Genomic DNA, 26,186 nt, shown 5'->3' on the forward strand with positions numbered 1-26,186 from the left:
TGAAGAGATTCTCTCAATCACACTGCAGATTTTCTCCCAAACCAGAAGTTTGACACTGTATCTCCTAAGACATTGTACAATGCTCTGATACAATATACTTCCTCTATCATTTGGCCTAATATTCACTCATGTATTCACTCATTCATCCGATCATCAAACATCACTTGAGTTTCCACTGAGTGTCAAACATGGTAAGAAAGTCAGCAGAATTGATGGAGGAAAATGATACGGACTGAGGGTCATAAGATTTGCGACACACACAGGGGCCTGAGCGAGGGAAAGGAGGTCATGAAGGAAGGTTTCCTAGAAGAGGTAACATAGTTGAGCTATGTGTTGAAGGCTGAATGGGCATTACCCAGGTGAATAAAGATGTAAGAGAGGTAAAGGCTTGTAGGCAGAGGCAGCAGAATGTAAAAACCAGAGAGAGAAAGTTCTATATGGAAAACACATGCAGGAGTGTATAGGTGGAATATGGTAAAATAGGGCTGAAGAGGCATGGCAGTAGATGAGGGAATCACCTCACAAGATCTTTGTCCAAATAAGAAATCACTTTGCACTGGTTTATTCTTGCTTTTCAGTGTTTATTTCCTCCCAACACAAAGAGATTTAACTTCATCCTGCAAGTAATGTGAACCAATTAAAGGATTTTATGCAGGCAATTATCAAATTTGTATTTTAAAGATCTACACAGTAAGAAGAAAAACAGATTTCCGGGGGATGAAGTCAGGGAGGCCAGATGTGATGCTCCTATGTTAACACGGAAAGAAATAATAAAATAGAGTGGAAAGGGAGAGGAAGATAAATTAGAAAGAGGTTAGTGAGGTATAACTGGTGTGGGATTGTTAGGACTAGGGTGGGAGGGATGGTAAGGAAGAAGGTGTTGTGGAGTAATCCCCCGGCTTCTGGCTTGGGTGATGTGTTTTGCCAAGGCAGATAACAGGGTAGGTAGGAAGATAAGAAGTTTAGGGACGGATGATGAATTTGATACATAAAATAGGCAATTGGTTGTAGAAGTCTGGATCTTAGGACCATTCTTCGGGCTGATAATCCCATTTTAGGAACCATGAGGGTAAATGAGAAAATACTGGTAGCAGGAGAGATGCCATTGAGATCTTTTGGATTACAGGAGCATTTGGAGAAGAAAAAGAGAGGCAGATGGCCATCATGAAGGCCAGAAGAGAGAGTAGTCAGAGAGGGTAGAGGGAAAATAAGCAAGGAACTTCCAAAAGACACTGCGTTCAGAATTGCCAGATTTCAAAGCGAAGTGCATGGAGATGAGAATCTTAACTTTTTCTTTCAGTTTGACAGCTTGAAGGTCACAGGAGACTTTGTTGAAAGGAGTTCCAGGTGAATGATGGCAAGATGAAGCTAGGCAGCAGCAGGCAGGGGTGGGAATGGAAGGGGAGGAGGGGAGGTCCTAGGAACAGCTTCTCTTACAGGAAGCTGGGAGGGAATGAAATCTATTGGGGGTGGTTCCAGCCAGGAAGCCAAGAAGGCCAGTTAATTAAAATCTTCAGGTATATGGCTAGAATTCCATTATAAGAACTCAACGCCCTTTTGGGATGCTAGGTAGACACTTGTCCCAGTGTCTGTGCAAGTGATCAGAAATAAAAACGAGGCAAGAGCCATGCTGGAATTTCATAAGGACTGCTGCAGTACTGTCTTAGATACACAAAATTTTTTTTTTAAAAGGTAGACTGTTTATTTTTATTATTGAAGTATAGTTGACATACGATGTTATATTAGTTTCAGGGGTACAACATAGCAGTTTGACAATTCTATGCATTACTCAATGCTCATCATAGTAAGTGCAGGCCCCATCTGTCACCATACAACGCTACTACAATATTATTAACTGCATTCCCTCTACTGTACTTTTCAACTTCGTGACTTATTTATTTTACAACTGGAAGTTTGTACCTCTCAATCCCCTTCACCTGTTTCACCCGTCTCCCACCCCCTTCCCTTCTGGCAACCACCAGCCTGTTCTTTGTATTTATGACTCTGGATTTTTGTTTGTTCATTTGTTTTGTTTTTTAGATTCCACACATAGGTGAAATCGTATGGTATTTGTCTTCCTCTGACTTATTTCATTTAGCATAAGACCCTTTAGGTCAATCCACGTTGATGTAAATGACAAGATCTCATTACTTTTTTACGGCTGAGTGATATACTATTACACACATCCCCCCCCCCACCATCTTCTTTATCCATTCATCAGTCAATGGACACGTGGGTTGCTTCCATATCTTAGTTATTATAAATAATGCTGCAATAAACATAGGGGTGCATATATCTTTTCAAGTTAGTGTTTTTGTTTTATTTGTATAAATACTCTGTAGTGGAATTACTGGATCATTTGGTAGTTCTATTTTTAATTTTTAAAGGATCATCCATACTGTTTTCCACAGTGGTTACACTAATTTACATTCCCACCAATAGTACATGAGGGTTTCCTTTTCTTTACATCTTTGCCAACTCTTGTTATTTTTGTCTTTTAGGTAATAGCTATTTGACTGGCATGAGGTGATATCTCCTTGAGGTTTTGATTTGCATTTCCTTGATGATGAGTGATGGTGAGTTTCTTCTCTTGTGTTTGTTGGCCATCTGGATGTATTCTTCAGAAAAATGTCTTATTCACATCCTCTGCCCATTTCTAATCAGATTATTTGGGGGTTTTTGGGTGTTCAGTTGTATAAATTCTTTATATATTTTGGATATTAACCCCTTTTTGGATATATCATTTGCAAAAATCTTCTCCCAGTCAGTAGATTGCCCTTCCGTTTTGTTGATGGTTTCCTTTGCTGTGCAAAAGCTTTTTGTTTTGGTGTAGTCTCCATAGTTTATTTTTGCTTTTATTTCCCTTGCCTGAAGAGACATATCCATAAATGTGTCACTATGACTGATGTCCAACAGATTACTGGCTATGTTTTCTATTAGTAGTTTTAAGGGTTTATGTCTTACCTTTAGGTCTTTAATCCATTTTGAGTTTATTTTTATGTACGGTGTAAGACAGTAATCCAGTTTCATTCTTTTGCATGTAGCTGTCCAGTTTTCCAACTTTTGTTGAAGAGACTGTCTTTTCCCCATTGTATATTCTTGCCTTCTTTGTGGTAGATTAATTGACCATATAAGAGTGGGTTTATTTCTGGGCTCTCTATCCTGTTCTATTGATATACATGTCGTGTGTGTGTGTGTGTGTGTGTGTGTGTGTGTGTATGTATGCACGTGCGCGCATGCCAGAATTACACTGTCTTGATTACTACAGCTTTGTAATGTATCTTAAAATTTGGGATTGTGATACCTTCAGTTTCGTTCTTCTTTCTCAAGATTGCTTTGGCTATTTGGGGTATTTTGTAGTTTCATGCAAATTTTAGGATTATTTGTTTTAGTTGTGTGAAAAATGCTACTGGTTTTTTGATAGGGATTTCATTGAATCTATAGATTGCTTTGGGTAGTACAACATTAATTCTTCTAATCCATGAGCATGGTATCTCTTTCCATTTGTTTGAGTTGTCTTCAATTTCTTATAGTTTTCAGAATATAAGTCTTTCACCTCCTTGGTTAGTTTTATTGCTAGAAATTTATTATACATTTTGGTGCAATTGTAAATGGGATTGTTTTTAGGGTGGGCAATTTAAAGTCATGAAACTCTCCTGGGAGGTTCAGGCTTGATGTAATAAATGAGCAAACACTCTGAACTTGGAAAAGAGTTAGACAGTCTCCTACTTCATATGCATTTCTAGATTTTCCGGTTGTGTTGACTGAATTTGGAAAAGTTATTAATTTTTTCCCTTTGCAAGATCATTTATAGCACAAGAATTTTAAAAAATATATTTGACTCAATCTGGTAAATGGCAGAAAGGGAGATTTCAGGATCCTGTTCTGAAGGGAGGAAGAGGTCAGCTCTTTGAGATAAGGGTCCACTCTGAAACTCTACCTTTTGCTTATCTGGGCCATGTCCCAAATAAAGAGAGCTGTGTTTGCTTTCTACATTCAAGGTGTTTTTGTTTGTTTGCTTGTTTGCTTGCTTCTCCCTTCTCTTTCCATCAGGGTAAAGAGTAAAGTATCCAAACTGAGATGCTTCCTACTGTTGGAATAACCAATAATAAACTGTTCTCTTTCGATACGGTCAAGAGTTTCAAAAAACGAGGCTTGAAAAATTCCATTTATGGAAACTATAAAATCTGAACCAGGCCATCTGGCCAGTAATCTGAATAAGGTCTCTGTTGAGTCCATCTCTAGGCCATGTAGCAAGAAGAGGGCAAAGGTGGACAGTACCATGCTGACCTTGCAAATGCCCCTGGGGCCTTTCAGACCACAACTTGACCCCAAAAATGTAGAAATATGACCTAGACTGGTTATCACATCTATTTATCACACTGCATATCTTCAAGGTGACCTAATGCTAAGTTCTTTCCCTCAAAGGAAATTTTGGTTACTATCATTGTTTTGGAAAGTAGGAGATACCAACAATATGGTAGAGAGGACGAAACACGCCAGACATCTGTAGAACTGGGGTTGATGGATGGTCTAGCAGGAAACTCCCTTGTCCTACTTGTCATTCAAATAGCCCCTGGAAGAGTACATATCTAAAACCTCAGCTCGATTTCAAATTATTTCTTCAGCAACCGATAGAAACAACCAAACATGGTTATATTTTCATTATAGACAGTGACAGTAAATTGCATAAATGAGAGAAGTTGAATGTGGTTCAGTATTTTTTATAAAAATCAGAACAACGTCAGTAAAAGGAGCAAGGTAATTATCAGCCTCTCCTTTAGCATGAGACTCTGAGAAATGTGTGGCAGGGGAAATGGATGAGAGAGCCCACTGATTTCTAACAGCACCTGGAGGGAGTATGGAGAAGCCTCCAGAGAGGAAGTTTTTTTGTCATCTTGTTTGGGCAGTGGGTGTTCCAGCAGGAAGGCTAAGCTGTGTGTGGGATCTAGGCTCTGAGCTAATCTTACTTGGCAGGACCCTCAGTTCCTGCAGGGACGGACTCTTATTAGATACCAGGGTGGGACCCAGCGTGATGATCTGCACTGACATTTCCTCTTTTCAGTCCAAGGAGGCAACATGCTATCGAGCAGGTAAGAGTGGCCCAATTTCCCAGTTCTTCCCCCATCCCTCACCTTTGACTCAAATCATGTATAACCTTATATGGCTACTGTTCCCAGGGAAGGTGACGCCAGATCGAAGCTATTTTGTTCTCCTTCCAAGGAAAATAAGTTAAGCACAGTACAAAATGTTTAACTTAGCTGTTTCTCCATCTGCCATGAACAGAAGAATGCCAGTAAGAAACACATGTACCAGGGAGAAAGCAAATCGTACCCTTTGTTATTAGCATTGGCACATTTTGGTTAAATCAAATCACTGTAACTAAAATAAAGCATTAATTTGGCATATATTTTATATTCAGCAAGAAAATGGTTCAATTTGCATTGAACAAAGAATTGCCTTATTCCGGCGCTATGCTAATGAAGTGCTACACTTTGCTTTACAAATCATTATTTACCTGTTAATTGGCTCTGGGGAAAAGCAGTTAAAGGAGATAAAAATGGAAAGACTTTCAAAAGACAAGAATAAGAAGTGGTTAGAAGAGAAATAATTTAATTATCCAGGGCCACGGGTTTAAGAACTTCTGTAACCTCAAAATACAAAGATTTCTGTTAACTACATTCAGTAGGCGTAACCACTGGGACAAGATTAGTACTGATAAACCATATTCAAAGTTGACTAGAAGCTAAATTATCAAAGTAAGGCACATTGTGTTAAAACAACCAGATTATCGATTGAATTAAATATAATCACGACACTGTGCTCAAGATCAAGCTTCATCATGCTGAAGGGTTCACTATTGTTTGCATGACTAACGGGCAAAGGAGGAAGGGAAAGAGGCTACTTGCTTCTCTGGACTTGAAGAAACCAAGAGATCCCTGCTACTTTCCCCACTAACAAGTTGAGAGAGACCTAAGGTCAGGTGTGTGGGGACCTCTTGATGAAAACGTGGTACATCTGTGTGATTTTCAAGATGGGTTCTTCAAAACTTCTGGGCTACACAAAGTACCTTGACAGTCTGCCCAAATACATGTTATCGCGGCACGCTCTAAGAGAAGACCCCGTATGGTCACTGGGACATTTAATTAGTTCCACATCATCCACTTCTAGAGGATATTAAAAACAATACCACAGGGCTTTATAGTCTCCAAAGTGAAAAAATAAAAGCATATTTTCAGCTTGATGAAACCTAGTTTTATTTTATCTACTACTATCTATATATCTACAAATTCTGTTAGCGAATCACAGGGGGCTCTCTAGCAGGGCAAACAGAGCAGGTACGAACTGCAGCAGAAACCTGCCTTTCAGAGCTCTGCGCAGTGCTCCCTGAAACAGCTCCTTCCCGTTGCCGGTCCTCCCACGTCTAGCAGCATCCTGGCTGCCTGAAGCCCCCTAAGGCGCCCGATGGATCTGCTTTCTAAAGAAGTAACTCCTGCTCTGAAAAATCTCCCATTTTCTCTTCCATCCTGTCTCCACCAAAGCACCACCGAATCTTTTTCCCTCCACGACACCCATTTCAGCTGACCACTCTGATCTGATGACAGTACTCCATGCCGAGGCACAAATAGTGAGGATATGAGACATTTTTAATTGGTGTAATTCTAGATGCTAGGTACAAAGCACTCACTACCTGTGAAAATCTTCCTTGCCATGCAATTAACCTAGAGAAGAAGGAAGGTAAAAAAATAAAATAAGTGCTGGGCTGGGCTGGAGCAAAAAGGAAAACTGGAGGTGCTGTAGCTACTTAGAGCCCTCTAGAGAATTTGATAGCACTAATTTGGAAGATCGAGCAGGCCAGATTCCCCTCTTCCTTCGGTATGAGATGTGCACGATCCCAGCTAATGCTGGGGCTGGCAGCTGCCCTTGCCCCCGGGCACAGGTTGCCAGTCCTAGAGTTTCTCTGGCTTAAATACAGGCAGCCTCTCTTCTTCAACATGTAGACTTTGTCCCCATGCCATAATTTCTAAGACCTGGACCACAGAAGTCTCAGGATTCTTCTAGAAAGATGAGGGCTGGGAGGTGAAGTTGTGGAGTGACTGCTTCTGTATTTTTTCCCTCTGGCCAGACATCAGTATAGAGAAGGGTTTCCAAATTACCTAAGAGAAGTTCTACCCGAGGTTCTTATCAACACTCTGGATTCCCTGGCCTACGAAAAAAGATGTATAGGATAAGAATCTCAGAGGGAGATCTGGGGACTCAGTCACTAATGCCCCGATGATCCTTATCATTAGATAGGTCTGCCATATACTGACCTGAGGCAATGACAGTGTAGGTTTAGTTCACAGAATACTGAGAGGCCAGGGCCCAGGTCCCCCCGGAATACTCATCTAGGACTTCGCTTCCCAGGTAAGATATGAAAAGGTGATAGTGGTGTTTACTGCAGTAACACCTCCATTTAAAATTCCCAGTTACTTTTTTTTTTCCAGAATAGTCATTGTAATCTTTTTTTCCCCCCAATTTCGTAACTGTAGTTCTGAGTCCAAATGCCTGTATTCTACTATTTAGATTAAGAACTTTAAAAATAAAACGAAGCATCCTGTATCTTGGCATGCCACAAATACAAAGGCCTATCATTTCAAGCTGTCTACACATTTTGTGAAATCAGCTTATTAAACTGGATAACAATATTCTCTTTTGTTTTCCAGCCATCTGATTCTATGTTAATAGGAAAACCAAACAAAGAATGAATCCAAAAAAGTCCCATGGGGTTCATACCACTGACAGTGTTGTGAAGTTGGGAAACTCATAATTTTGAAGTTATAATATAAACACTCAATATGGTAGTTAAAGGTGAGCGTTTATCTATCTGTGATTGAATGTCACTAAACTCATTTGATTAGGGATGAATAGAAATGAATGCAGTTGATTAGCCTCCTGGTGCATCTTTCAGGATTATGTTGGATTCTACTATATTTTATTAATTTGAATCGGGACCAAATTTAGAAGTGGAGAATTGAAGTTCAGATCAAAATGGACCTGAACTGAAATGTTAGTTAATTAAAAATTAATTTTACTGCATAATATTTAAATTTATTTTATTGAACCGAACTTAATAGATTTCAATCAAGGACTGATTCCACTGAGCAGAATTTGATTGAACTGAATCAAATCACTTTGAATCCTATTGAAATGAATTAGATTTTATTAATTTGAATGGAATTGAAGTGACAGATTAGATGGGAGTTCATTATTCTGAGCGGTATTAAAGAGAACAGGAGAGGTCAACGCACTCTGTGTTAATGTGGCCTCAGCTTCCATAGAGGTCATGGTGTTTGCAGCCCCCTTAGTTACTCTGGCTAATTCCTTTGTACCATGGTCCCAGGAACAAATGTGACTAGTAATACCAAAGTGATCAAATGCAACCACATGCTATTTGTAGGATTTAATAATACGCTTTTCTAGTCTTTTCCACTGGCAAAGCCCTGACCAATTATTTTAAATATTTCTCTTCCTCATTATAGAATGAATGAAGACAGTTAAACTGGATCCCAGGAATGATGATTTGATTGAGTACAGGCTGCTCCCTTTACTTTTATTTTCCATTAAAAACTGTATTTTTTCATTAAAAAGTTCTTACCCTGGGCCCATCATTTATACTGAAATACTTGGTATCCTGTGCCTTGACTTTTATTGATTGATAGATAATACATGCACTTCTGCTTATTTTATATTTAAAGGATGACTATAACTTTTTAAATTAGTAGCAAAATATTGCTTTGCAACTGAAATGGCATGCTACATAATCAATAAGCACCTTTTTAGTGCTGGAGAGACAATTTGGGGAATAGGGGTGAAAACCTAATTCACGAGCTAAGCTTCTGAGTTAGCAGAAAGACTATGTTCAATAATTTACAATTATGAAAGTTTTATGCCTTGATATCTAATATGGCATACACATAATAAGATGGAAAAAATACACACTGGATGTCCTAGGAGCAGGCAATGGGTCCCATAGGTTCAGGCAATGGGTCCTGCAGGATTTTGGAGAAGGAAATAATTACCAAGGATCAAGGGGACTGGAGGGCCTTCATAAGGAGGCAGGTCTGAGGCAGCTTCGATGGGAGGGTAGGATCTAGAAAACCAGGAGAAAGATATGAGCTTTTCAGCATCTCCTGAATGGCTGTGCCAGAAAACATCTAACTTTTTTCTGGAACTATGGGGTAATCAGTTAGGCTGGTGGGGGCAGTGTAGAGAAGCAGAATTTATGGTTGGAGAAATGGTTTTGGGTACTTTCACAGTGTTTGCACTTCAGTTTTTAAGTAATGGGGAGTCAAATTTAAAAATATTTAGATGTTAAAGGGTGCCTGGGTGGCTCAGTCGGTTAAGCGTCTAACCCTTGATTTCAGCTCAGGTCATGATCTCAGGTCCTGGGGTGGAGTCTGGGTAGGACTCCGAGCTCAGTGGGGAGTCTGCTTGTGGATTCTCTCTCTCTCCTTCCCCCTCTGCACCACTCCCCTCCCTGTCCATGTGCGTGCACGCACACTCTCTCTCAAATAAGTAAACAAACAAATAAATAAAATTTTGGATGTTGAAATATTTTACACATACATTTATGTGTGTTAAAATATTTTACCACACACAAATACAAGTTATATAAACACAAAGTTTAATACCTTTTTACATAAAGTATAAAGAATAATAAAATAGACTTCTGCTTCGTTTATCTATTATCATCGTTATTATGATATGTTGCTCTTTGAGTATATCACACTTTATTAATTCTAGTATTAACCAACATCCAGCTGTGTCTAGTTTTTTGCTATTTCAAATGCTCTGTGAAAATGCCTAAGAGTTTTGAGCACAACCCTGTAGTGTCATTGTTAGGTCAAATGGTTTGTGCATTTTGAAATTGTTTATCCAAAGCACTTGTATGAATGCAGAATCCTACCAGCAGTATATAAAACTTTAAAATCCTTGACAATCCTTGGTATCATGCTGTTAACTTGTGACAACTGGTGAGTGACAAAGAGTACCTCTTTTTGGTTTTAGTTATACTTCACTGATTACTTATAAGATTGTTTGCCTTTCCATGTTTATTCATTTATCTTTCCTTATTTAAAAAAATCTGTTCATATTTTTTGCCCGTTTTCTTACTGGATTTTTTGTGCCTTACTGACTTGTAGAAAATGCTTAGGAAAATAGTTTTTACAAAACTATAATAATGTAAATTTTACTTTTTTTAATAAAGATTTTATTTGTTTATTTTAAAGAAAGAGTGTAAGTGGGGAGAGGGGCAGAAGGAGAGGGAGAGAATCTCAAGCAGACTCCACACTGAGCGTGGAGCCCGATGTGGGGCTTCATCTCACGACCCTGAGATCATGACCTGAGCTGAAATCAAGAGTCGGGCACTTAACTGATTGAGCCACCCAGGTGCCCTGCAAATTTTACTTTTTATGGTGGTTTTAATAAGGAAACATTCCTAATTCTATTTTTTAGGTGAATTTAACATTGCCTTCATGGTTTATTGCCCTGAAATGATAAAAATATTTTTGCCTACTTTTTTTATGAAGACTTTAAAGTTTTACCATTTCTATATACTTTTTATTTTTTAAAGTAAGCTCTACACCCAATGTGGGGCTTGACCTCACAAGGTTGAGATCAAGAGTTGTACACTCTACTGACTGAGCCAGCCAGGCGCCCTTTTGCCATTCCAGTTAGGTCTTTAAGTCACCTGGAATTAATTTTTGTTAATGATATGATATAGGGATCCTATTTGATTTTGTTTCTTAACTTCGTATTCAGAGGAGGCAAGTCCACGGGGACAGAACACAGACTGGTGGTTGCCAGTGGCTGGGGGAGAGAGGAATGGGCAGCAGCTGCTTGCTGGACTTCCCTTGGGGGATGATGAAACACTCTGCAAGCAGACACACTGCGGACACACCACCCAACACAGCAAATGCACGGAACACCACAGAACTTTTCACTTACTGCGCCATTAATGAATTTCAATGCCATTGAAAAGAAAAAGAAAATCCAGCCAGGACTTTAAACTGAATGAATCTGAATTACTAGATAAATTGGTGAGACATTTACAAACTTAAAAGATGCACTTACCCTATTTACTATCATGATAAATCTGTCCATTTAGATGTTTTTAAACATTTTTCAGTAAATTTTATAATTTTCTTGGTAAAGGTCTTTCACATATTTGTTAGATTTATTCATAAATGGCAGGCTTTTAAACATAACATATTCTAACACTTGTGCTATTTTGTATAGAGATACAACTGAATTTTTATGTTTATATTATATCCAGAAACTTGTTAAACTCTCTTATCAGTTCGATCCATGGATTGAACTACTGAACAATGGATTATCATTAACCACTGATCTTAATTTTCCCAAGCTTACATTTTTATTTATGAATAATATTAGTTTGTTTCTTCCTTTCTAATCTATATCTCTTTATACCTTCCTTCCTGTCTTAATGGTTATGACCCATTGCTCAATGTTAAACTGTATTGGTGATGAGGGTCTCCTCTATGTTTACTGATTTTATGGAAAATGCTTTTAATTCCATCAAGTGTGATGTTGCTGTCACTTTTAAAAAAACATTTCATCTTTTTAAGGGAGTTCTTTTTCCATTTCCCATCTGCTAATTTTTTTTAAGATTATATATAATTTTATTCAATGCTTTGTCTGCATTTAATGAAATGATAATATGTTTTTCCCCTTTTAGTTGTTAATGTGGTAAACTGCCTTTATAGATATTTTTTAAATGATGGTACTTGTAAAATAATCAACTTTGTGATTTTTTTTAAAGATTTTATTTATTTATTTGACAGAGAGAGACAGCGAGAGAGGGAACACAAGCAAGGAGAGTGTGAGAGGGAGAAGCAGGCTTCCTGCCGAGCAGGGAGCTCGATGTGGGGCTCGATCCCAGGACTCTGGGATCATGACCTGAGCCGAAGGCAGATGCTTCATGGCTGAACCACCCAGGCACCTCTGTTATTTGTGATTTGTTAATTTTTTTTTTTTTTAAAGATTTAGGAGCACGGAGTCAGGCTCAATCTCACAACTGTGAGATCATGACCTGAGCTGAAATCAAGAGTCAGATGCTTAACCAACTGAGCCACCAGATGCCCCTATTGATCCTTTTTGTATGTTTGACTTATAGTTCATTAACTCCTACTTTTACATTTATTTCATCTGTTCTACTTTCTTTACGTATATTCTAGGATCCTTTGTCTAATTTTCAAGGTAGATGCTTAGCTCAACAGATTTTAGCCTTTCTAATTTTTTAATGAATGCATTCAGGGCTATAAATTCTATCAAAATACCATTCTAGGAATATTTCTTATGTTTTGAATGGTATTGTCACTTTCATTTAATAATATATATTATCTCATATAATCTAATTTTGATTATTAATTCTTCTGTGACTCAGAGATTTACAAGTGCCTTGTAAACTTTCTAATTGTATGTTTTACTTTAAGCTGTCATGTTTTAAAAGTGTCTTTTTAGTTGATTTTTAAAATTTAATGTGATTATGGTCAGAGAACAGAATCTACATAATACCAATAATCTAAAATTTACTGAGATTTGTTTTACAGAGTTCAGTTTGTGGTCAAATATTAAAAAATGCTTTACAGGTACTTGAGAAAAATTTACTAATTGTTCTATAGGTGCTCATTAACTCACACTTGTCGATTATGCTAATTAATCCTATCTGTGTTGCCTAACAGGTAGCCAATAGCTACATGCAGCTATTAAAATTCAAATGAATTACAGTTATATAATATCAAAATTTAGTTGCTCCGTCCCCTAGCCACCTGTACTGGTGGCTATCACACTGGATAGCAAACATTTTCATCACCTCAGAAAGTTCTTTTGAAGGTGCTGCTCTATATACTTATTAATTTAAATATTTTCCTGATCTACAGTTACTCTTGTTTGTCTAAAAATGTCTTTATTTAGACTCTATTCATAATAGATGGTTTTCTGGAAGGTATTTTCAAGGGTGATGGTTATGTTCCCACAACAGTTTGAGAATATTCCAGTGGCTGTAGGTTTCCACTGTGAAGAAGTCAAAGGTCAGCTTAATATCCATTCTTTCTGTAGGTGACCTGGTATTTTCTTTCTGTCTAGCTGGGCATTTTTCTCACTCTTGTTTGCATACCTTGTGACTCCTTAATCTGAATCTGCATATTTTCTTCAGTTCTGGTGAATTCTTAGCTAATATGCCCTAAAATAGGGCTTTGGCTCCTTTTACTGGGTTCCTCCAGAACTCCAATTGGATACGTATTAGATGTTATTGATCTCCTTTCCTTGCTTCTAACCTCTTTTTCACATTTAACAATTCTTTGTCTACCTGGGCAGATTTTTGGGAAATTCCTTCAGAATCTGTTTTTCATTTTACTATTCCCACTTAACCCCGCCATGAAGCTTTTAATTTTGATTTTGATTACATTTTGATTTCGATAACTTTTATTTGGTTCTTTTTCAAATGACACTTCTTATTTTTGCTAGCATCTTCCTTAATCATATTTTCAATTTCCCCCTTAAAAAAAAAGCCAACCTGATCCAATAGTTTCAATATCTTAAGGTTTTGCAGGACTGAAAATGCTATTAGCTATTTCTAGTGACTCACAATTATGGTACCTTGTTTCCCCACAACTTCATGGTTATTTTTTTCCTTTGGGATGATGTTCCTTGGAAATATTTCTGTGGGAATTTTTTGAGATCCCACTGAAATTGTGTCCTCGGATAATTTGCATTTGCTTTTATTAGGTACCTGGGGTATTTCCAAGCTGAGGCTTCTTTAGAATATATTCCCAGTTTCACTTTTTTTTCCCCAACCATATAAATATGTGACATGGCCCTGTAAACATGCGTCAGAACTGACTTTTCATTACACACACCATCAAGGGAGAATTTCTTTCTCTTTCTCTTTACCCCAATTCAAGGTGTGGACAGTGAAAATTCCTATGCTATCGTCTTTTGTAGGGTGGGTTTTTAGTTTTAATGTTTGTTTATTTATTTATTTATTTTTATTTTTTTCCACGGAGTCTTGACCTGTGAAATCCTTTCCCCATAAAGGGATGTTTGATATAACTCATCGCTCGGCACGGTCCCTTCTTCCTCCACAGTCATGGAAACTGAATCCGTAAGCTGCAGGGAAGCACAGAAGCTCCGAGGCCAGCTTCTGGCTTTTTAGCACACATTAATGCCGCTGGTCCACGGTTTTGCTTCATTTTCGGCCCCTAAGGATCCTTCTCACTTTCATGCAAGCTCAATTATACATCTCAAAGGATTTTTAAAAATATTTTCTCATGCATTTTAAAATGTTTATGGGGGAGGGCTTTTCTGATACCTATGCGGCCTTAACCCCGTGGTGTTACCGTGGGTTTGAAGGCAAGTGAGAAGCATGACGAATGCGATGTTCTGGGATGTGTGCTGTAAGGGAAAGGGAACTGGAAATCCTAGGAATGGGGCGATTGAAACTTGAAGTCCCATGAACACGGCGTGTCACATAATGGAGGCGGAGGTAAATCCGCTGAAAGGAAGTCAGTGGGATTTGGGGACCAGACAGAATAGCTGGTGGTGAGTCTTTGGTTTTAAGGTTAAAGGAAATATGAACATTTTGAAAGACATTTTTATTTCAGAAGAGGGCACTGGTTTGGGGAAAAGAGGTTCAGTCTGATCTTACACAGGGTGAATTTAAGGTGGTGATGGGGGTGGTTCTGCCCGCTCAGGTGTGATTCAGGAACATCTGTGAGGTGCTACTGGAATTTCGTGCCCCAGGGGGCAGGGATGCTTTAGTCCTGCAGTGTGTGAGCTTGTCTTATACAACAAATAACTGTCCCACCCCAGATGCCAATAGTCCTCTGGTAGAGAAGTCCTCCGGTAGAGAAGCCCTCTAATACAGCAACTGTGCGGAGAAGAGACAGGAGACAAGCTTGTGACTTCAAGAGAGAGACAGGAGCCCAAACTGTCCATCTGTGAACCATCCTGTAGTGATCACAGAGCTTGAAAGTGGGAATTTGCATGTCAAATGGGGCGAGTGGCCAGCTAAGTCCTTGCCTCACAGTATGCCCGCACCAGCAGATGAGGAAAGACTTGAGAAGCAATCACCATGAGGAAAGAGAATCAAGGCAATATGGTTTTTTAAAAAGATTTTATTTATTTATTTGAGAGAGTGAGAGAGAGACAGCAGGAGAGCTCAGAGGGAGAGGGAGAAGCAGACTCCCTGCTGAGCAGAGAGCCTGATCTGGGGCTCCATCCCAGGACCCTGACATCATGACTTGAGCCGAAAGCAGATGCCTAACTGACGGAGGCACCCAGGTGCCCCAAGGCAATGTGGTTTAAAGAAAGGTTACTTCTCTGAAATGTGCTCTCATTCTCATTCCTCAAGGTAACTTTTATTTCCCCCCACTTTGTATTAAGCCACAGGTTAATTAAGCCGCAGACCTCAGTTACTGCTTTCAGCATTTTGTTTTGCAATCGTTTTATATGCTCATGCCCCTACAGACAGAAAGCTGGATTCTGTGCCTCCAGCTTCTAGCAGGGTCCTAGGCGCACACACAAACTACTGAATGTTCCAGAAAGGTGAAAGATAAAGCTTGACCAACATCACTGGACTTGAGGATTAGGAGGTCACTGATGAACATAAAGGGCAGTTTTCATGTTTCAAGTGATCAAGCTTCTAGAGGTCAAGGTGATGAAGAAGCAAGTAAGCAAATCTGACTGATCAAAATGGGAGAGCCACGTGAGTGTTAGCAGAGAGAGAGGGCAGCTGGAGATGTGAGCGGGACAAAGTGGATTCTATAGGACAGTGGGGTCTTGAACATATGTGTGGTCAAATATCAACGAGCAGAGGGGAGAAGATGAAGGTGTGTTACTGGACCAATACTGATCAATAGTTATAATCGCTATGATGACTCACACTGCTTCCTCCCAGCATGCTGGAGCCTGAGTCAGCCCCACATAAACACTGCCTTGAAGGAAGTCTCAGGGTGAGTTTCTTATCTCCAGCCCACTTTGATGAAGACATTACCCGGGGAGTCATGAAAAGGACAAGAGGAAAGGACAGATCTTAAAGCCAAAGCATTCTGAACAAATCCTGTCTTCTCGACTGTTTGACAAGTTAAAAAAGAAAAAAAACCCAACCCTGATTATCCTTGACCTTTAACCCTGCCATATCTTAAAAAAAAAAGGTAACCACCCTTTAACAGCAGGGCAAGACACTGCTTATGCAGCGTGCCTGCCTCACCGGGTCACATCTGCACCTGCTGTTCACCCCTTTTGTATTCACGGGACACCAAACCAGCAGACTCACACATTATCCATCCATTACCTGGCCCTTCTCCCAGGGAACTAAGATGTGAAAGCCTTTCTCGATGGCACAGCAGTTAATAAAAGTGGCACAAATTCAAAGTCCTCCAATCTCACAGAAGAGCAGTGAGATGACAAAAAATTCAATAACAATAAGTGTCAGATTTTTCAAGTGGGTAAAAGGGATACTTATTTAAACCGTGAAACCTCTAAAATTTGCCCTCATTTTTTTTTTTTTCCTCCTGACAACAAGCAAACTGAACACCGAAAGCACAGGATAAATTTTCCCTTGTAAGTATTCAACTAGAACTTGTTTTGTTAGCCTGCTGATTAACCTGCCAATATTAAATGAGATTCTTCAGAGACCATCACATTATGTCAATTAGTCACTTTTTTTTGGGCAAGGCAACTGATTTCAGTTTGATTGTAATGACTGTAACAGATCATACAATATTCAGACACTCTTTTTGGTTACTGTTGCCTTGCAGTCCTAGACGAACAATTTTATTAAGATGTCTATTAGGAAGTCAAAGGCAAAGTAGCAAAGCCACCTGCCACTCCCACTTAAATTGTTCATTTTCTTTATAACCAGCCTGGATACACTGTCCACTCACCCTCTACCCTGAGATGCTGCTCAAATGTCACCTCTTAATAACCTACCTAAAATGGCATCTTTCCTTTCCCCCCACCCCCCACCCCGCCCTATATACATCTCAGTATTTATTATTCCCAGGTATATTATACACTGTTGTGTTTATTGCTTATTTTTTGTCCCCCCCCCCTTCCATCCCACTGGAGTTTGAGATCCATTAAGGCTCAGCTTTTGCGACTGATGACTGTTAAGCAGTGCCTGTCCATGGTAGGTGCTCAGTAAATATTTTTCAACTGCGTGAATATAAGTCTCTATTTCTATTTCCCTTTTCCTTATCCAAACAAATAAAAAAGGAGAAAGAAAAGAGAAAAAAATTAAGAAAGCATATATACTTTCTGGATTCTGGTGTCTGGGGATTTTACAGTTTGTTTTTGTTTGTTTTGTTGTTATTTTCACTACTCTTTGCTGTATCAGTTGTTAGTTGATTTCACCTGGGGCAACTTTATTCTATCTGATGACAGTTTCTCTGGGCCTCCAGGGATCCCAGAAATAGTGCAATTTGTCTCTGAAAAGTGATAGTGATTATGCCATCTATGGAACCACCTCTGACCACAGACTTGCAGTCAGTACCGGTGTTCATAACTGCATTTATCTTTCAATCAGCCTCATCCGTTCGCAATTCTCTTATTTGCAAACCTTGTATCACATCTTCAGTCTGTATCATATTCCTGTTCTCTTTTTAGCAGCACTGGAGTCAAACTTTAATTCTGAATCCAGCATCTCAGGTAGCTTCATATTTCACTTGTACCTTACACTGACCTTTTAAAAACAATGTTAAAATGGGACTTGTTTTGACACATGTCATAGACTATGGCTGTATGGGTTGACTTGAAGGGGCAAGAGCGGGGGTCAGACCCAGCCTGAGGTGCGCTCACTAGGCTGGGTGAGACTAACTGGTCTGCAGAGAAGGGACCACATTCTGAGTCACACCAGGCTCCCTATATTCTGGGAGACCCTGGTATAGCCCACAGTCAATGGCAAATCAGCACAATTTTCTACATCTGCTAGAGCTGTCATGCTGTACACATATCAACGTTCAGAATCATGACCTGAGGACAGACAATTTTGCCAAAACAAGAGATAAATTTCAGTTGCATGCAGTCTATTATATTTGCAAAGGCAGGCAAATCTTAGTTTAAACAAATGAAAGATTGCTGAACATATTTGTTGAAACAAAGAGCTTTCCATTGAATTGTTCATTCATCTGTAGGGACACTGGATTTCCTGGGTTCTATCCTCTATGTCTTTCAGGGTTAGAGTAATGTCTAACGAAGGCTGATGCCTTGACAGCCCCTGAGGAGACCGCAGAGACCCGTGGCATAAGGCAAGTGAACAGGATGAAGTACTATTCCCTTACAGCCCAGCTCATAACCAGAGGCTTTACCACACCTTCCACAGCCTGCACTCCAGCCCCATTAGGCTGTGGTAACATCTCCAGCAGAACATACAGAGATCCACAAGGGCAATGGTGAGAAGCCCAGAGACTCTCACGACAGAGCTCTGCTCTAACTGTGGACGTGAAGACTGGCGGTGAAGCATCACCCTGTCTAGAAGCAGCTGATCCGGACACCTGCTGCTTGTGAGTGGAGTCCAGAAAACGCTGCCCCTTCCCATGCAGACCTTCGGACCTTGAATATTCCAGCAAGTGGAGGCTGACTGGTGAAACAGGGATCACCAAAGAAGTGAGCACCTAAGCGTGTGTCAGGAGGTGTCTTCAACTTCTCCCTCTGTCATGAGGCTCATGCTTCCTTTCCACCTCCCTCAGGTTCTTTCCTACTCTGCAATGTGTGGCACTGATGTCGACGATCTCTGCTTCTGGCTTTACTGCTGCACGATTCTCTGATTTTTCTATGTATTCAGAAGTGACCTAAGTGGTTTGTGTGTTTTCTCTGTTTCACAGCTGTAGCAAGCAACATGACTCACTTGTCCCCACTACCAAAAATATGCTTTCCCTTTCTTTGCCAGGTTTATTACTACTTATTCTTTACATCTAAACGTTGTCTTCCCATTCAAGTTCTGAGTCTCCCAAGCAAAAGGAGGTGCATTTTCATTGGAACATTTGTGCAACCTGTCGGAGCCCGTATGCTACTCAGTCATCATCTGTGTATAGGTTGATATCCTTCTAAGACTGTGCTTGTCCTGAGGTCAGGAGCCGTCCCATTTATCTTCATTTCTCTGCCTCTACTATGTTTCGCAATCATTCAGTATACACTAACTGGCTACACGAATCCAAGCCCGTGCCTTCAGCACACGACTGTGGAAATGCTGCCACCACGCCAGTCCTCTCCGTGGTCGTACTTGGAGTCCCACCCCTGCCCCACCTTCTCAGGAGCTGTGCACTGTTACTCCTTCCTTCTATCTCTTGCATAGTAAACCTCTGGCATTTAAAAATTCTGGGAAAAGTTGCCTGTACTGGATGTGCTTGTTTCCTCTCGTCCTGCTCTCCTCTGTGTGGATTCTCCTCCAGTCATTCTATTCAGAGGGCCTTCACAAGACCACCCCTCACTCCGTCATCTCATCACAGCCTATTGACAGCCTGCGTCCTTCCCTTTACCAGATGCCCCAGGAACATTTTCTGCTCAGTAGTGCCACCCTCTGTCTTAAAGCAATCATTACACGTACGTCAGTTCTGATTTCTCCTGGTCCAGGTTCTGTTCCGACAATTCAACGGGGGTGTTTTCCATGCCTCTCTTCCTGGATCCCTCTCCTCATGCTCTCTGTGCAACCTCACCTGCACCCAGGCCTTCAACAGGCACATGCCTCAATGGGGCTTACGTTTAAACCAGCTCTTTCCTCTGAGATCCAAGTATAATATATCCAACTCTTTATTTCACACCCCCACTTGGACAACTCCAATTGGGGATCCAATTCAAATGCAAATAAGAATCATGGTCCTCCCGTCTGGACTTGGTCCTCTTTTAGGATTTTGGATCTCTGCTAATAACCCACCACCCACCCATCTTGCTATGTGATTCATGGAGACTGACCATGCATAAAACCTTGCTTACTGTTTCTTTCGCCTGTGAGTTGCCACCTTCTGCACCTGAGGCTTGGGAGCAGCCGCCTGCCTGTGCAGGGACAAATGGAACCCTAGAGAAGAAGCAGGAGGCCAACTCTGTAACCACCAAGTGCAGACAGCTTTCTAAAGAACGCCCTCTTCTTTGGAGCTGAGAGGCCAGAGGGAGTGCTAACGCTGCGGGAGAGAAAGGTTTTTATTCCGTCCGTGAGAGGAAGGTTGGAGAATTGGATCTCATCACCACAGCTTTTTATACTCTTAAACTTCATTTTTCACACTGTGTTTAGACAGCAGGCACTGGCTTTTCCTGTGACTGTCATTACCCACCTAAGGAAACACACATTTAAGAAAGACCCAAGTGTCTGTGTGTCACGATGGGGATAATGTCTCCCCCCCCCCCCATCTCTAGCCATCTCTAGCCCTCGGTCCCTCCTACCAGATGACCACCACAAAGGCTGTAAAAGTGGGCAAAACACTCCGTTCTGCTGCTATATTTTTCTGTTTACTTCAGAGCATGTGTTTCTCTCTGGTATCGCTCATCTCAATAATATACGGTTTCAAAGACACAATTTCATGCAGATGCAAAAGAAACAGAACAACAAATTCAAAGCTTGTCTTGCCGTCAGTCTTTTGATTAAAGTGCCCTTTCCAGAGAGGTAAACATAGCACTTCTCTCAGCCCCTACGTGAACTTGCTGCGCCGCGAGACTGCTGCATTTTTATTGCAGGACCGTGCCTGCCCTTGCTTCAAATTGTTTTGACCTTTGGATGAGCACATATTAAAAAAAAAAAAGTTCTATCTTTCTCTGGAATTAGTAAACCTTAATAAAAACAGGAAAGCAAGTTTGTCATATCTGAATGGCGCCTGGCAGAGTCACGGCAAATATTCTCTTGACAACTTCATTTTGCTCCTCGTAAGAGCTGGTTTGCAACCCTGAGTCTGAATGCTAGCCCATTGCAGATGACGCTTTCCTTGTCAGGACTCGGAGTCCAGATGGCAGCTCCTCTGGCCAACGGTGGGGGCCTTGTTTTCTTACACGAAGCGACGTCCCAGGAGTGTCATTCACTCTGGGAAAGGAACTGTCGAAAATCCCCAAGTATATCAATTTGCTACTTTGCAAGTCGAAAGCACTTAAAAATTACCATGTTCAGAAATGTACCAGCTATCTTGTTACGGTGTCCAAGGATCGTGAAATTACCGCTTCCCAGCACTAACGACAAAAGAGAGGGTCTCTTCAATAACAACTAAGGTGAGTAATAAACCAATACGAGTGTGTGTACTATTGTGAATACCCTAACACAGTAAACGCCAGTGACTGTAAACCCATTCAGAATGCAATTTGTGAGGGTATTAACGAACATCTTGATTGAGCCCTGTCAGAAGAAACTGGTGGGAATAATATTAAATAAAACATTGAAACTGAGCCTAGAAGCTTCAGCTTGGTAAGAATTTATACAGTAGTATTATAGCCTGTCACCATCAGACTTAAAAGAAAACTATGTAATGTGTATGTTCTCGAAATGATTTGACATATGTTGCTGTATTCTTTCCAGGATGAAATCAGAGGGATTTAAAAAAGAATCTACAATGATCTTTTCTTCCCATACAAAATAAATATTACAGTGATAATAATAAGCTAAGTTTAATTCATTAAACTTCAATAAACTGCTCTCTAAATCTACAGAAGTATTTGCTAAAGAGGCAAAAATAAACAAGAGTTTTTCAGAAAAAAAAATGAACTCAGAGTACCATAAATTTGGACAAATAATAAATATTAACTTCCTTCCAAGAATAAAAAGACATTTTTACAAAATAAAATTACTACCAAGTGATTATAACATAAATGATTAGCAAGGGCAATTGGCTTGAGGGTAGGTTGAGTCAAATATCTATTGTGTTAGGTGCTGGACAGGAATTAACTTGATGTCCTTGATGTGAAGATAAAATAATAATGAATCTATACTACGTCCAGCTCTGCTGTAGGTACCATATAAACATGATCTCACAGATCTCTAAGAAACAGCCTGAGAGATATATTTTATCATCCATTTTACAGATGGAGACACTGAGATCCAGAAATGCTCAGTAAAGGCAGAGCGAGGATGCAACGGATTCCCAATCTAGGCTCTTAAATACCAAAGAAGAACGTCTCAGAGCTAGTAGAGCAGTCAGATAGATAGTAGAGCAGTCAGATAGATAAGCAAAGGATTAGTACGCAGTGTGATATGTGTTAACAAAGAAGGCATGCATAAAATTTATTCTTGAGCTAAGTAATCACTTTTATCATGTCAAGAAGAAACACCCGGGATGATAATTTTTTGCTGAGAAGTTTTATAACCATATTATTTCATATAGACCTTAGGGCAGATTTTCTAAGCAGTATTAAAAAAGAACTGGAGGGGTGTGCCTGGGTGGCTCAGTCGGTGGCATCTGACTCTGGGTTTTGGCTCAGGTCATGATCTCAGGGCCCTGGGATGGAGCCCCACATAGGGCTCCCTGCTCAGTAGGGAGTCTGCTTCTCCCTCTCTCGGACCCTCCCCCCATTTGTGTGCATGCTGTCTCTCTCTAAATAAATAAATAAATCTTAAAAAAAAAAAAGAACTGGATTGTGGTGATGGCTATGCAGCTCTATAAACTTACTAATTTATAAATTTTCTCTAGAAGAATAAAAAATGGATACATTACCTCAAAATAAAGAATTGCTGTCTATCAAGGTCACCATTAAAAAACTGAAACATGCAAGCCACAGATGGAGAAAAGATATTTGCAGTACATGTATTTGGCAAAGGTCTCCTATACAGAATATATTAAAAACTCCCACAAATGTAAGAGAAAAACAACCCAATTTAAAAAATGGGGGGAAAATGGGCAAAATTCTTCTTTCTTAATTTAAATTCAATTAGCCAAGGTACAATACATCATTAGTTTTTGATATAATGTTCAATGACTCATTAGTTGCATATAACACCAGTGCTCATCATATCACATGTCCTCTTTAATGGAAGAATGGGCAAAATTCTTAAATAGGCACTTTACTAGAGATAATATCCTTTTGGCCAATAAACATTAGAAGGTACTTGGCCTCAATATGCATTAGCTAAATGCATATTATAAGCACAGGTAGATACTTCCACTAGAATGGTCAGTATTTTAAAAATACTAACAATCCTGAGTGTTGGTAAGGATGTAGGGAAACTGAAATTCTCATCCATTGCTGACACGAGTGTAAACTCACCCACCCTTCTGGAAAACGTTTTACTCCTCATAGCCCTAAACTAGAAACAATTTTAATGTCCATCAATAAGGAAGTGAGGCTCGTTAATACAATGAAACTTTACACATCAAGAAGAAAGAGAAGTGCTTCATGCATGAATGGATCTCACAGGTATTATGCTGAGTGACGTGGGACAGACGCAAAAGGGCACTCACTAAATGATTTAATTTTTGTACATTTCAAGAACAAGTAAACCTAATTCATGGGGATACAGGTTAGAATAGTGGTTGCCTCTGGGCGTATGGATGGGATGGGGCAAGATGGAGCCTCTGGTATGCTGGAAATATTTCACAGCTTGATCTGGATGGTTGGCACATATGCATGTATGTGAGATTAATGTACTTTATGCAATGTATCTTACTATATACATACATATATTAATGTGAATGTGTATGTATATACACATGTATTTTATATTTGAACGAAAATTAAAAACACAAAATATAAAAAGAGAACTGAAGCACAGAAATACAGATTTTGTGTTCAGAGCCATGACTTTTTAAAAAATTGAGGTATAATTTTTTTGAAATATAATTTATGGGTCATGAAATTAATTCATCCTCAGTATACAATTCAATGACTCACAGTAAATTTATAGAGCTGTGTTACCATCACCCCAACCCAGTTTCTGAACATTTCCATCCCCACCAAAATTCCCTTGGGACTGTCTGTCCTACACCCGTGCTCCCAGCCCCAGGTTTTTAAGGTTCATCCATGGTGGGGCATGTATGTGTATCTGATTCCCTTCTATTACTGAGCAATATTCCACTGTATGAATAAACCACAGTTTGCTCATTTATTCACCAGTAGATGCATGTGAGGATTATTTATTTGCTACGGTTTTTTAAACCTAAAGGTGATTCATTTTTCTCAAACAAAATGAAACAACACAACACCTTCTTTCTTAGAGAGTCTATTCTTTGAAAGAGAATATCCTCACATGTCACCTTTTTCTCTCAAATAAAAAGAAAAAGAAAATCCTTCAACTTTCCACTGAAAAAGGTATCTCCATGATGGCTCCCATAGCTGTAAGCAGCACCAACAAACGCGATTTCGTCCCACCTAAATCTAGTGAGGAGAAAGCTCAGTGTAGGAAAACAGTGCAGGTGAAGACAAGACTCCTCTTAAACTTTGCCTTTATCCGGGCTACCCCCTCGAATTTTCTATGTAATGTGTAAAATGGGAATCTTCAAGCAGCCCCCAAACACTGGTGTGAGCTTGTCAAACCATTCTGCCAATTTAGGCTTTTCTTCCCACATTTAAATTCTTTTAATGATTTAGTATTGTCAAACAGTACAAGTACTAAGCATGCAGTATCATTCATCTCTCTCTCTACATATATATAGTGTAATATATCTAATTTGTGATTAGGAAAAACAGAAAGCAACTGTTTCAATAACCAAGTGTCTTGAGCAGCAGAGGTAGGAAGAGGAAAAAAATAAATCAATGGATTATTTATAAAAATTAATTTTCAGACTGTAGCATTTCTTATAGCTATGAAATAAATTGATACCCTCACCAAAACTTTTTATTTAAAACTTTCCATGGTATAAGATTGATAAGTGATAGAATATTCATTTTAGTTTCAAATCTTGGTTAAGTATTTTCTATTTCTTTCATGTTCTTTTATGTTACTTTTTTTTCTTGCTGTTTTATTAATGAGTATTTCTCCAAATGGTGTCTCTACCATTTAGCTTGGGAAGGGACTGGGAATAGTGGCTATTATACATGGACTGACTGATTATTTCTCATTTATTATGGGACCTGAGAAAGAAAGAAAAATAAAAAGGCCCTGACATCTGACAGCTTGTAAGGCACAGTGAGGCTGTGGAGAAAGCCGGGCTCCACCGAATATCAGCAATAATCAAATGGGGTCACTCCAGGACCTTGGTGAAACAAGACCAAAAAAGGTGAGCTCACCTTGTCTAAATGTGTACAAAGAAGGCTGTGTGACCACAAAAATAACCAAACAGCTCCCTCTTCTGGCCAAGATGAGTAGCTCTGGCTCCTCTCCCAACCGCTAACAGACCCACCTAGCATCCCCCTCCTGCCTCCTGGGAAAAAAGTATGAAGATACTCAACCTCACATTGTGTTCACTTCCCAACAGCACCCAATCCAAACAAATCTTCCCTCCTTTAAACTCTCCCCCAAATCACCTGCCATCAGACCAAATCCTATAACGTCTCCTCCCTAACGTCTCTTACTCAGACGACCCCTGGCTCATGGTGAGCTTGGCCGTCTGCTGTAGCAGGCTCAGAAACCTGGCTTCCTTTGGTGTGTCCCTGGTAGTTTCTGGCTGGAGGGCATCAGCAAACTGAACATGATACGCATAACAAGTGCCCTACATTCAGGCTTCATAGAAGGTACTGTCTTTACCTCCTGACTTAATAGAGCAAAGCCAGGGAGTGTCAGTAGCCATAGCTGCTGTATATAACATTACAATTGTGCAGGCAAAGGAAGGAATGCCACGATATCTTTTTTACAGTTTAAACTCCAAGCTTTGGTAAAGCAGGTAGTAACAAATCTTAGCAACTTTAATCATTATCTGCAGTTAGTGACGTAAGAGGGATGAACCTCCTTCATGTTCCGTAATGGGGACAGTGACTTTGCCCCTCTCCATGGGACACACACACACACGCACTGAGGTTCACTTGCAAATAAAACTCACTTTGACTTTGAGAGATATAAATGCTCTTTGAATCTACTTTTGAAATTAAGAAAAAGAAACATAAAGCTTTGTACAACAGCAACGACAATAATAAGCAATGAGAAACGAGACCATGAGTAAGGAAAATACACAGTAGATTTCAGTAGCAAAGTAGACAAAGGAGAAGCCAAAGGAGAGTGAAAGCAAGATGGAGAACAGAAAATGAGAGGAAAAAAATGATCTGAGAGACCAGGGCAGAAG

General features: G+C 39.8%; 1 protein-coding gene across 2 annotated transcripts in view; it reads right to left on the minus strand.

The window, feature by feature from the left end:
• CNTNAP2 (contactin associated protein 2) overlaps nucleotides 1–26,186 on the minus strand; it is a 1,871,860-nt gene that overhangs the window by 409,502 nt on the left and 1,436,172 nt on the right. The window lies entirely within an intron of this gene.

The sequence above is a fragment of the Ursus americanus genome, chromosome 3 (genome assembly GCF_024610735.1).
Source record: "Ursus americanus isolate L20-20 chromosome 3, mUrsAme1.1.p, whole genome shotgun sequence".
In the NCBI taxonomy this organism is placed as follows: domain Eukaryota; kingdom Metazoa; phylum Chordata; class Mammalia; order Carnivora; family Ursidae; genus Ursus; species Ursus americanus.